The sequence below is a fragment of the Poecilia mexicana genome, unplaced genomic scaffold (assembly GCF_051168715.1).
Source record: "Poecilia mexicana isolate PSO_F unplaced genomic scaffold, ASM5116871v1 scaffold_11, whole genome shotgun sequence".
Lineage (NCBI taxonomy): Eukaryota > Metazoa > Chordata > Actinopteri > Cyprinodontiformes > Poeciliidae > Poecilia > Poecilia mexicana.
In genome coordinates, this window is record NW_028263380.1 from 192,866 (window position 1) to 204,145 (window position 11,280).

At 39.7% G+C, this 11,280-nt stretch overlaps 1 long non-coding RNA gene and 1 other non-coding gene across 2 annotated transcripts; both read right to left on the reverse strand.

Moving 5' to 3' along the window:
* Positions 1 to 212: 212 nt before the first annotated feature.
* On the reverse strand, positions 213 to 5,290 carry LOC106911335 (uncharacterized). The gene is made up of 5 exons (XR_001416581.2): positions 4,245 to 5,290; positions 3,787 to 3,840; positions 2,981 to 3,025; positions 2,678 to 2,721; positions 213 to 1,832 (listed from the first exon to the last, which is right to left on the reverse strand). It is a non-coding gene; the product is annotated as an uncharacterized LOC106911335 (long non-coding RNA).
* On the reverse strand, positions 3,096 to 3,163 carry LOC148156330 (small nucleolar RNA SNORD52). The gene has a single exon (XR_015764714.1). It is a non-coding gene; the product is annotated as a small nucleolar RNA SNORD52 (small nucleolar RNA).
* Positions 5,291 to 11,280: the final 5,990 nt, after the last annotated feature.

Genomic DNA, 11,280 nt, shown 5'->3' on the forward strand with positions numbered 1-11,280 from the left:
ATCTTCAGAGGCTCCAGTCATCCCCAGAGCAGAACCAGCCTTCTTCATCAGTCTCTTGAGCCTTTTTAGGTGCCTTATTGTGATGCTGCTGCCCCAGGTAGTTAACTGCATTTGTAGTTTACCATGTTGCCTTTGTTCAACTTTATAAGTTTGTGAACATTTAGGCAAATACATCAACTACATTCCAATCACACACAGATAAGAAAAATATAGACTTTAAATTATGTCAGGCTTTATTTCACAGACAAGCCAATGTGGTGTGGACATTTAAATTGTGTTTATTTGACATGCAATCAACATACACTGAAAAACAATTGTGTTGCTTCAGGGATAACAAACCATTAACAGCTGTTACGCCAGGCTTAAAGAATTCAGGTGAATGTGCGTCAATGGATTTCTTCAAGAGACCAATGAAATCAACCACAGATTCACTAATGTTACACTAAATAAACTCCGTATGCCATACCTCACACCAAATAAACAGCATCTTTTTATTGAGGTTTATGAGGAATTGAAGCACATCATACAAAAGAAAAAAAAATTCCGCTACAAGAGCAAACGATAGATCAATTGAATACGTAATTACCCTAAAAATATATATTTCCAAACTATTCTTAACTAAACATAATCGTACATGAGATTTTCACATATAAAAAACTATAACCTAATAAATGAACAGTGGAAGTCAATATTATAACATGTTCATCTGACAGCGAATTCCTTCATGTTGCTGTTTTGTTCCACATTCTAGATATTTATACAGACCAAAATGAAATAGAACAATGTGCAATATCTGTGAATTTTCGTCTTTAATTTTACCTGTAGTTAACTGCCCCTTTAAGTTCTGATGCTTTTGTTTTGAGTGGTCACACATGGCCACCTCATGAGGTCGATTTGCAGTACTGCCAGTCTGTTGGAAATGAACTCTTTAAAGGCCTATAGCTCGATAATGGACATTGAGCTGTGCAGCTACTGCTCTGGTGGATGTCCCTCCCTACATCCAACATGCCAATGGCATGCTCCCGCATAACTTGAGACATCTCAGGCATTATGACTTGTGACAAAATTTTACATTTTGGGGTGGCCTTTTATTGTCCCCAGTCCAAGGATTCCAGCTGTTGCTCATTTTGTCTGATCACTCACTGGACATGCCCCACCCATGCATTGGGTAATGCTCACTGACAGAAAGTTGGATTAAAAATTACACACAAATCAGGAGAAATATTACTTTTGTACAATAAAATGTCAACGCTCATTTACAGTTGTTAACTCCACATGGCAATATTTGACATGGGACGTTTATATTTTTGTTTAGTATAGAACAGCGGTCTTTAGAAACCGTTAATTCAGAAACACGGTTTGACCCAAGCAGAGTCCGTATGGGTCATTTTAAAATTGATAATTGTGTTTTCTAATGGTATACTGTAAAAATAATAATAGTACCTGACTGACTACCAAAATTAATTGGAGGTGTTTTAATGCAGGGTGATTTAAAAAAAAAACAAAAAAACAATACTTACAGATAAGAAAACAGAATCACGGACAAAACTCGGTTTCTGATTGCTGTGACTGCTGACTGAACAGATAAGGTTCCAGGCTTAACTAAGCATGGCTGCTAGCCTGGTCTGGAGCAGGCTGGCTTCACAAAATAAGTCACCATGGTAACTTATGTGTCATTTCTTTTGTAACACTGAATTGAGGCTTAATTAAGACAGGATATCCAGAAAATCCCAGCTTAATCCGCTATCCTCGTTTTGTGAAACAGCCCTCTAGTTTGTATATAACCAGAATGACAATCAGTGAAGCTTTAGCCTTCATTCAGAGTTCACTTCCTGTGAGAAGACAAGAAACATTAAGGTTAATATATTGGTTGGAGATGTTTGGAAACTTTGCAAAACAATCTTCTTATAACCCCACCTTAAACTAAGAAATCTTGTTTGGTTGAGTACATGCTTCTGTACAACAAGAACTGAAACTGATCAATGTGTGCTAATGTCTAATCCCATTCTGCAGCTGGTCACTAGATTAGAGACATGTTTAACTAGCAGTTTCCTCTAAGCTCCAGTGGTCTTGATTGTCTCAGTGCGCTGCGAGTAGACTTCAGTTAACATCAGTAGAACCGAATAACTGCATCATCATTGACCAATCAGACCCGTGGAGCAGTCGCTGTTTCATAGATGCTTTGCATTCAATACAAAGGTTATTTACTTCAACCCTTTTTTAAAGCACTGTATAATTTTGTAGTTTAAAACAAAAACTCAAATATTGAAATATTTAATTCATTACTCAGAATTGATGCAGTGCCGTCAAAGGCCACTGCCCTGTATATTTTAGCCACGTCCCTGTTCCAGAACACCTGATTCAAAGGTCTGCATGACCTCCTCTGTATGCCACCCAGTACATACAGTTTGTTGATCACAATATCTTTCAAAATGGGTGAGCTTCACTACTTTCACCATATAACCATCTTTGTCGGAGGTCTGCTCTACTTCCACATGGGGGGAGCAATCTGGCCTTGGTGTCAAGTTTATTACAGTCAATACTGATTAAATGTTGATTGTCGTAAATATAAAAGTTAATCAGAATTTAAAGCTAAAAGTGACCATGACTGCACAGGAGAACACACGTTGTAATTTTATTCTATTATTAAAACAGATTTTAATCTTAACATACTTACCTAAACATCCCCATGGACAAGAGCAGATGATCTACAAGGAGAAACTAAAATAGGAAAACATATTCTAATTAAAAAGGACTATAGTGATTTAATGGGCATTTTAGCCCATTTACTGCAAGCTGTTTGTAAACACATGCTGAAAGATTGCCAGCAGTTAATGGATAAAGCATCAAATTAAGCAGTGGTTATGTGGTCAGTGTACTGTGAAAACAACTTCATGTTTTTTTATTTCAGAGACTCTAGTCTAAAAATCATCATTCCACTTAACCCAATAGAATAAAGGCTCATAGATTCCAGGCTTACCTGAAGCAAGACATTCCGTCTATGGCTACATCACCGAACGGGTGCCTGAAAAAATAATAATAAATTAGTATAAACTTTTACTAAATCAGTTTGAATTGCAAGTATATAGGATGCATGTTCAGTGCAATCTCAAATAGCATCACCATATTATCAGAGACTCTAGTCTAATGAATCATCACTACAGCATTTTCATATATTACATAATTCAGTGATAGGGCTGGGCAATATATTCAAATCCAAATGTACAGTTACATTTGTACAAGACCTTTCTCCAGTAACCATGGAAGTAGTCTTGGAAACTGTGGGCTAACATACAGGAGCAATGTGCATGACATGGCATCAGTAGATGTGATTCTCATTCAACACTGCAACTGAAATGCATAACAAAGAGGGGAGGTTCAAGATATAAAAGTTCAGAGTAGCATTCTGACAACACACCTCAATTTTGTTAATACTAGGGTAAGCACTAAAAATAGCATAAATTTGTTTTAATATAAACAATTCATCTGTTTTATACCATACTATCATGACAAAGTGACAGTTGTAACAAATATGTAAAAGCCATATTTTTCTGTAGCTATAAGTAGATTTCACTAGAAAAACAAAACCAAGAATTTAAATGTACATGGATTTTCCAGAGACACAAAAACGGAATTAGGAAGGATAAAAACCAACAAAATGCTTGCAAACTACGGGCAATAAAACCCCCAACACAAAAACGTATTCTATTATGTAATGTAGGGTATAAGTATGAACAGAATGACTATTGCCCAGCCCTACTGATGTTGAATTTCAGTGCAACTCACCATCACCTTATAACTACTGACTTAACCAGCAGCCACTCGGCATCCATCTTGATGCTGTAAAAGAAAATATGGGACAGATTAGATACTTTAGTTTGGTAAAAAAAAAAAAAAGTCTCCTCAAATCCCACATTTTATTTACAAAGTCAGATTTATAACTGAAAACAATTATATAAAACACAGAAAACTTTCTGGAAACAAAATAGCAAAAATGTAGCTTTACAATCTTAAGTAAAGCAATTTTTAACAACTGGGTCATCAGCTGCAACACAAAGGGAAGATTGTTTAAATTAAAATATATGTTAGCTTAATCCAAGTATGATAGCTTTGTGAACGATCCAGTTTAAGCACTAAATTATTAACTAATATAGACATGAAATGACGTGAGCAAGGCTTTCCGTACAGACACGTGGAGAAATAACAGTTTTCTAAAGGATAAAGTTCTCTACTATTAGGAATACCTCATGATTGTTCCTTTGTTCTTCAGAATCAGCCGGGTTGTATGAACCGATTATCAAGTAACCCCCATTTGGTCAGCCTCCATTTCTTATGTCCTTACCACCCCACGTGCTCGGACAGCGAAGCCGGTGCACATGGTGCAATTTTCTTTCAGCTCGCAGTGAAAATAAATAGAAACCCGACCGAGGGTCCTTGCTGTGTTTCACACAAGGAATGCATCACACAGAATTGGAACTCTATTTTGGCTATAATCTTGAACAACTTCTCCGTATGTATGTATCCTTATCTCACACCAAAGGACAGAGGCTAAAACATGGCTGTCAGCAGTTTATATACGAGGGTCCTCTCAGAGCAAAAGTCATAGGTGTCCTAAGGAATGCCAGGGTCTTTTTTTTTTTTTTTTTTTTTTACAAGGCTCTTTTTTCCTTTGTGTAACTGGGGTCTTCAAATGCCATAAATGCCATAATCTAATCTAGTTTCTTATTTACTATTTTACTTTTTCTGATAAGTCGACTTGCAAAATTAAAACACGTAACCTTGTGACGCCCATAGACATTAATACGGGGACGCCCGACTCCACCAGCAGGACCTATTCTTTTTCTTTCTAAACTTTATTGTTAAAAACGGTCAAATCTTACAAGTACACAAACTTCTTGTACAGTATCTTGAGTGACTAGCAGTCAACGAATATATAAAAGAAAGAAACAAAGGGGTTACAGAATGACATGAAAGCCTAACACAACAAGTGATTATTATTAGAAAACAATAAAGCATAATAAACTGAACAGCTGGAATTATTGTATAGGGTCTTAATCATGAAATGGATGTCAAAAACCAAACCGGACATACAGAGCAGAGCAACATTCTTTGTCTCAATCATTTTCACAGAGTTGAACAGAAGTGAAATTTATTTTAGATACCAGCAGGACCTACCTCAAATAATGTACCACGGTGTCTGTGTCAGATTGAATAGAATATGAAATAAAAAAAAAAAATTCCCTTCTCACCCTCTGCTGGTGCTCTCTCTCTCTCTCTCTCGCTCTCTCTCTCTCTCTCTCTCTCTCATCCTCTGAGCTTGGGTCCTCTACCAGAGACCTGGGAGCTTGAGGGTTCTCCTCCAGTATCTTGGCTGTGCCTAGAACTGCACATTTCTGGACTGAAATGTCTGATGTGTTTTCTGGGATCTGTTTTAGCCACTGCTCCAGTTTGGGGGTGACTGCCCCGAGGGCCCCGATGACCACAGGCACCACTGTGGTCTTCACCTTCCAGGCCTTTCCCAGTTCCTCTCTGAGGCCCTGGTATTTCTCCAGTTTCTCCTGCTCCTTTTTCCTGATGTTGCAATCACTTGGTATTGCTACATCCACCACAACGGCTTTCCTCTGTTGTTCATCCTTCACCACAATGTCCGGTTGGTTCTCCATTACCATCTTGTCTGTCTGGATCTGGAAGTCCCACAGGATCTTAGCTCAGTCATTCTCTACCACCTTTGGGGGTGTTCCCCACTTTGATCTTGGGGCTTCCAGTCCACAGATGTTCCTGTACACTATGCCCGCCACTTGGTTATGTTGTTCCATGTACGCTTTCCCTGCCAGCATCTTGCACCCTGCTGTTTTGTGCTGGACTGTCTCCGGGGCCTCCTTGCACAACCTACACCTAGTACAGGAACAGGCCCTAAACACCAGAGCAACAGAGGCTCAGATCTACCACACCAGACTCTTGTCTGGTGTGGTAGATCTGAGCCTCTGTTGCTCTGGTGTTTAGGGCCTGTTCCTGTACTAGTCCCAAAGGGACCAGCCTTTGGGGGTATCGTCTCAGGTCCCCATCAGGACTGTTGCTACAGCTACCAGTCCAACTTTTTCCTGGGTTAAGACCATATCGGTGAGTATTTGGGTCCAGGAGAGCGACTGGCCTATGCTTCTGGAGAGCCCTCGGTGGTGGCCGAATTAATGATGAGTGCTGCCTCAGACATAAGGGTAGAGGCAGCTGAAGTCGTGCTGTGCCCACAGCTTGAACAGTATGTCAGCAACGCGTTACTGAGTAACGCATTACTGACATCACTGGTCGCTATAACTGTTGCAGTACTGTTACTTTATATCAGGAGATATCTGATTCTGACCCACAGAGATGGGACCGATTCAGGCTGCCTATAGTGAACCGAGCATTTAGTCCAGAACTGGAGCAGCCTGATAAAATTAATTTTATAGTCAGAAATTTTCTCTGCAGCTCAACCATTTTTGTCTTTAGGCTTTTTTCCTCTAATGTGAGGACAATTACGAAAATAAATAGAAATGGTTTTTCTAACTTTAACATCAGACCTACGTTTTTATGCACAAACCAGTGTATGTTGGAAAAAGAAAAAGTTTGCCCATAATTTGGCACAGTTCCGCACCTCTCATCCTTACATCCTTACCATGGCCAGGTGTCTTAACAACATAGATGCAGAGGCACTGAGTATCCGTTCAAAGTCATTATTACACCGAGGGCAGCCATGTTAATTTATTTTGCTAAATTTCCCAGATAGCACATGATGTTAAATCAACGTTGAAAAATAGTTAGAATCGTTGATTTTTGGTTGAAGTCGACAAATGACGGTGGATCAACCATCAAACAACCATCCAATCAAACCGTTGAAACTGTGACATTGAATCAACGTTGTTTTGTGGTTGAAATCTGATCACTGAAATGCCGAAGTCTGATTAATGGTTGATTTTTGGTTGAAGACAACAAATGACGGTGGATCAACCATCAAACAACCATCCACCTCTAGCCAAGTAACCAATGTTGAAACTGTGTCATTGAATCAATGTTGTTTTGTGGATGAAATCTAATGACTGAAATGCTGATGTCTGATCAACATCTGATCAATATTGAATCAATGTCAGATGTATTGCCGCACCCCTTCCCCTCCTCTCCTCCTCATCAGCGCTCTGGGTCAGAGCATTTTATTACTGAGCGGGGGTTATCACATTTAAATTAAGCACTGTGTAGAGGATAGTCGGTGGTGATTCCTTTCTGTACATTTTCTTACTTGTTCATAACAATTCTCACTGACTGTGTGTGTGTGATATATTGACACAAAAACATCTACAACTTACTACAAGGAGTGGAGGGGTCCACCCCCACCGTTTACATGAGTGGGATGTCCTAAACACACAGCTGCTTCGCTGTTGGCTTGTTGGAAAATATGTTAATTCAATGTTGAATTATCATCACAGAGGTTGCATGTTTGGTTGAGGTCGACAACTGATGGTGGATCAACTATAAAACAACCATTCAATTCTAGCCAATTAACTAATGTTGAAACTGTGTCATTGAATCAATGTTGTTTTGTGGTTGACATCAAATAAATGAAATGCCAACGTCGAATCCAGTGTATTTCACCACCGGTCCTCCAGCCCCTACAAGTTTTAGGCATTTCCCTAATTCAACACACATGATATTAATTGACGTCTGATTAACGGGGTTTTGCTGAACTGAAAAAACGCAGGTCAGTTTGATTGACGTCAAGGTTTGGGGAAGAACTACCCAGATAGCACACGATGTTAATTCAATGTTGAATTATGATCACAAAGGCTGCATGTATGGTTCAGGTCAACGACAGAAGCTGGATCAACCATCAAACAACCATTCAATTCTAGCCAATTAACATTCATTGATTGAAATGCCACATCGAATCCAGTGTTTTTCAGCACTGGCACCAGGCACACTGCCCTGCAAGTTTTAGCCATTTCCCTAATTCAGCACACATGATTTTAATTAACATTTGATTAACAAGGTTTTGCTGAACTGAAAGCATGCAGGTCAGTTTGCCTTGAGGATAAGGTTTGGGGAAAAACTAGTAATCAAAGTGTTCAGGTGTTTTTTGCACCCCTCACCACCGCCTGCCATTCAAACGCCCAACCCCCTTCTCTCCACCTGCCAAAAACACACACACACCTCTTTCCCCCCACCTGGGCCCATCTACCCCTCAATTGGGTGAAACAACTTTAATTTTAAGTGAGGGTTTTTCATTTTTCACAAGATTGTTTTGGCTAGTGGCCTTTATTTGATAGTTAATTGACAGGAAAGTGGGTAATGAGAGAAGGGGGGTAATGCAGCAAAGGTTGCCAAGGTCAGGAATTGAACCTGTGACAGCTGTGTTGAGGACTGAGTCCTTGATTGTGGTTTGTGCTTAACCCCTGCGCCACCACAGCACAACCCCTTTTAGGTGAGGGTTAATCACGTTTTAACTTAAGCACTATGTGTTGACAACACTGAGTTGTGATTCCGTTCTGTACCCAGATTCACTAGCGGAACAAGTCAGCGTTGGGCCGGGGGGCGGGGCTAATTACCGGACCCCTAACGAATCACCAGGCCCCTGACGTTTATCGCCTGCGCTACCAGAAACTGTTGAGCGAGGGGCGGGGAGGTTGGTCTGCGTTTTTTGGTTGATCTTTACCCAGGAAACACATCGGCTAAACCGTGAGTGAAACGGTCACTGGGACTGACTAGTATATATTCCATTGAGGGAAAGTAACTTTAACATTAAATAGACCTTTCTCAACAGGCGGTAGACTTTCTCAGTCTATAATCAGACATTTAAGCGACCTAAAACCGCCCCCCCAGGCCCCCCCATAGCTCTGCGCCTGCCCAGATTGCACATGATGGCAATTCAACATTGAATTAACATCTTTTGCCAACAAGCCAACAGCGAAGTGGCTGTGTGTTTGGGACATCCCACTCATGTAAATGGTGGGGGTGGACCGCTCCACTCCTTACTCCTTGTAGTAAGTTGTAGATGTTTTTGTGTCAATATATCACACACAAATGGTCAGTAGGACTTTTTTATGAAAAAGAAAGAAAATGTACAGAAATGAATCTTCACCCACTATCCTTTACAGAGGTTAATTTAGAATGTAATACCCCCACTCAGTAATAAAATGCTCTGACCCAGAGCTCTGATGAGGAGGAGAGGAGGGGAAGGGGTGTGGCAAAAGAGCTGACATTGATTCAACATTGATTCAACATTGATCAGTCGTTGATCAGACATTAGCATTTCATTCATTAGATTTCAACCACAAAACAACATTGACTCAATGACACAGTTTCAACATTGGTTACTTGGCTGGAGGTGGATGGTTGTTTGATGGTTGATCAACCATCAGTTGTTGACCTCAACCAAAAATCAACCATTCTAACTATAATTCAACGTTTATTTACCGTTGTGTGCAATCTGGGCAGTTTGTTGCAGCCCTCATCACCTCCTCATCTCCCCCTACTCCCTCCCAAACCTCCCCCACCCAGCTGCTCCTCCCAACCTTCTCCTCTTTACCCCCTCTCATCCCTTCTTCCCTCCCCCTCCTTGAGCTCTGGGTCAGAACATTTTATTACTAGGTGGGGGTTAATCATGTTTCAAATTAAGCACTACATGTTGAGAACAGTGGGTTGTGATTCCTTTCTGTACATTTTCTTACTTGTCTGTAAATATTATTACTGACTGTGCATAATGTGTTGACACAAAAACATCTACAAGTCTGTACTAGGAGTTGTACAGTCCACCTCCCCAATTTTACACTGGTGGTTTGTCCCAACCAAACAGCCACTTTGCTGCTGGCTTGTTTGCTACCGGCTTCTGAATTGAATTCTCCTCTGAGCACTTTTATGGTAAGTTTTTCAATATTACTTTGATCTTAAATGTGTTTATTGAAAAATAAGGGCATTGTTTTGTGCCCATAGTAATCCTGGTTATTTTGGGGCAAAATATATTTTTTTTAATAATTGAGGTCATGTCTCCTTTTGTATTATTTTCATCCTACCCACCACTCCAGGCCTAAGTATGAAATCCTGCGAGATTTTGTGGGATTTGAGTTTTTAAAATAGGGCGGGGCCTATTGTTTGGTCTGGGAGAACATGTGGTGGACAAGGAAGTGTAAGGCTGGCTGGTCCAGGTGGGCTTTAAATTGTTGTGATAGTAATCACTTGTTTTTAACTTTTTATTATGATATGCTTAGGGTTGTGCTTAAATGAGCCTCTGTACCAGAACAGCTGAGTTGGATGATTACATGACCGTCTGCAGCCATCAAGAAGTGCAGAAGGTTGTTAATCATCCACAGATTCAATCCAGGTGAGGCAGAAGGGAAACACTTAACATGTAAGGCAGGTGAAACACTGAACTAAACCTGCTAATGACTGATTCAGTCTGTTGATCCTTGTATTGGTTACTGGTTAAATTGAACTGGACTATTGTTACTTGTGTGGGATCTTTATTAGCATATAGACACTTTTTAAGGAATTTAATCAACTTATTTGGAAATATTTGTAGTTGATGGAAGATTGAACCAGCTATTTGATGGAAGTTTATTCTGTATAAATTATAATTTTTCCCACTACACTATAAATCACCTTTTGTTCGATTTATTTGTCTCTGGTGTGTTAAATAAACCTGATCCTCCCTGAGTTTTATTGTTAGGTTTTCTGATAAACAGCCCTTTATTTTAAATATTGATTTAATATCAATATCATAAATCCTACACTATACTGCAGCTTGATGGGTAAATGCAGTTGTATATGTAAACATTAAGATAAATATTAATGAAAGATTAAGATATTAATTTAACAGTGAGTGTACATGGGGAACTATATGGTTTGTATTTGTTCTCAGACCTGTAACCAGTACACTGTTTAATCTTTCATTGTGTTTCAGAACTTTTCAAATGTTTATCATATTTCTAACTGGCACCTTCCTCACTTTTATTTTTTTCAGCTGTTGCTCTGCAGTTTGACCAAACGCTGACTCTTGAGGACTGCAGCAAAATTGTCAAGAAGTGGCTTCATTATGCACCAGAATGAGAGGAAGACATCACAAGGAATCAAAGTGACGCCAACCAGAGTCAAACTGGGGTTACCACAACTTGTACTGTTTCCCTACTTCATACAGTACAAAGCTGAACCTCATGGACTCTGTTCTTCTGTGGACAACAGACTGTTGTTTTGACAGTCAAAAAGGAGTCAAATATGTTTAAAGATCTGTCCCTCTTTTCTTAAAATGTTAAATCAAAC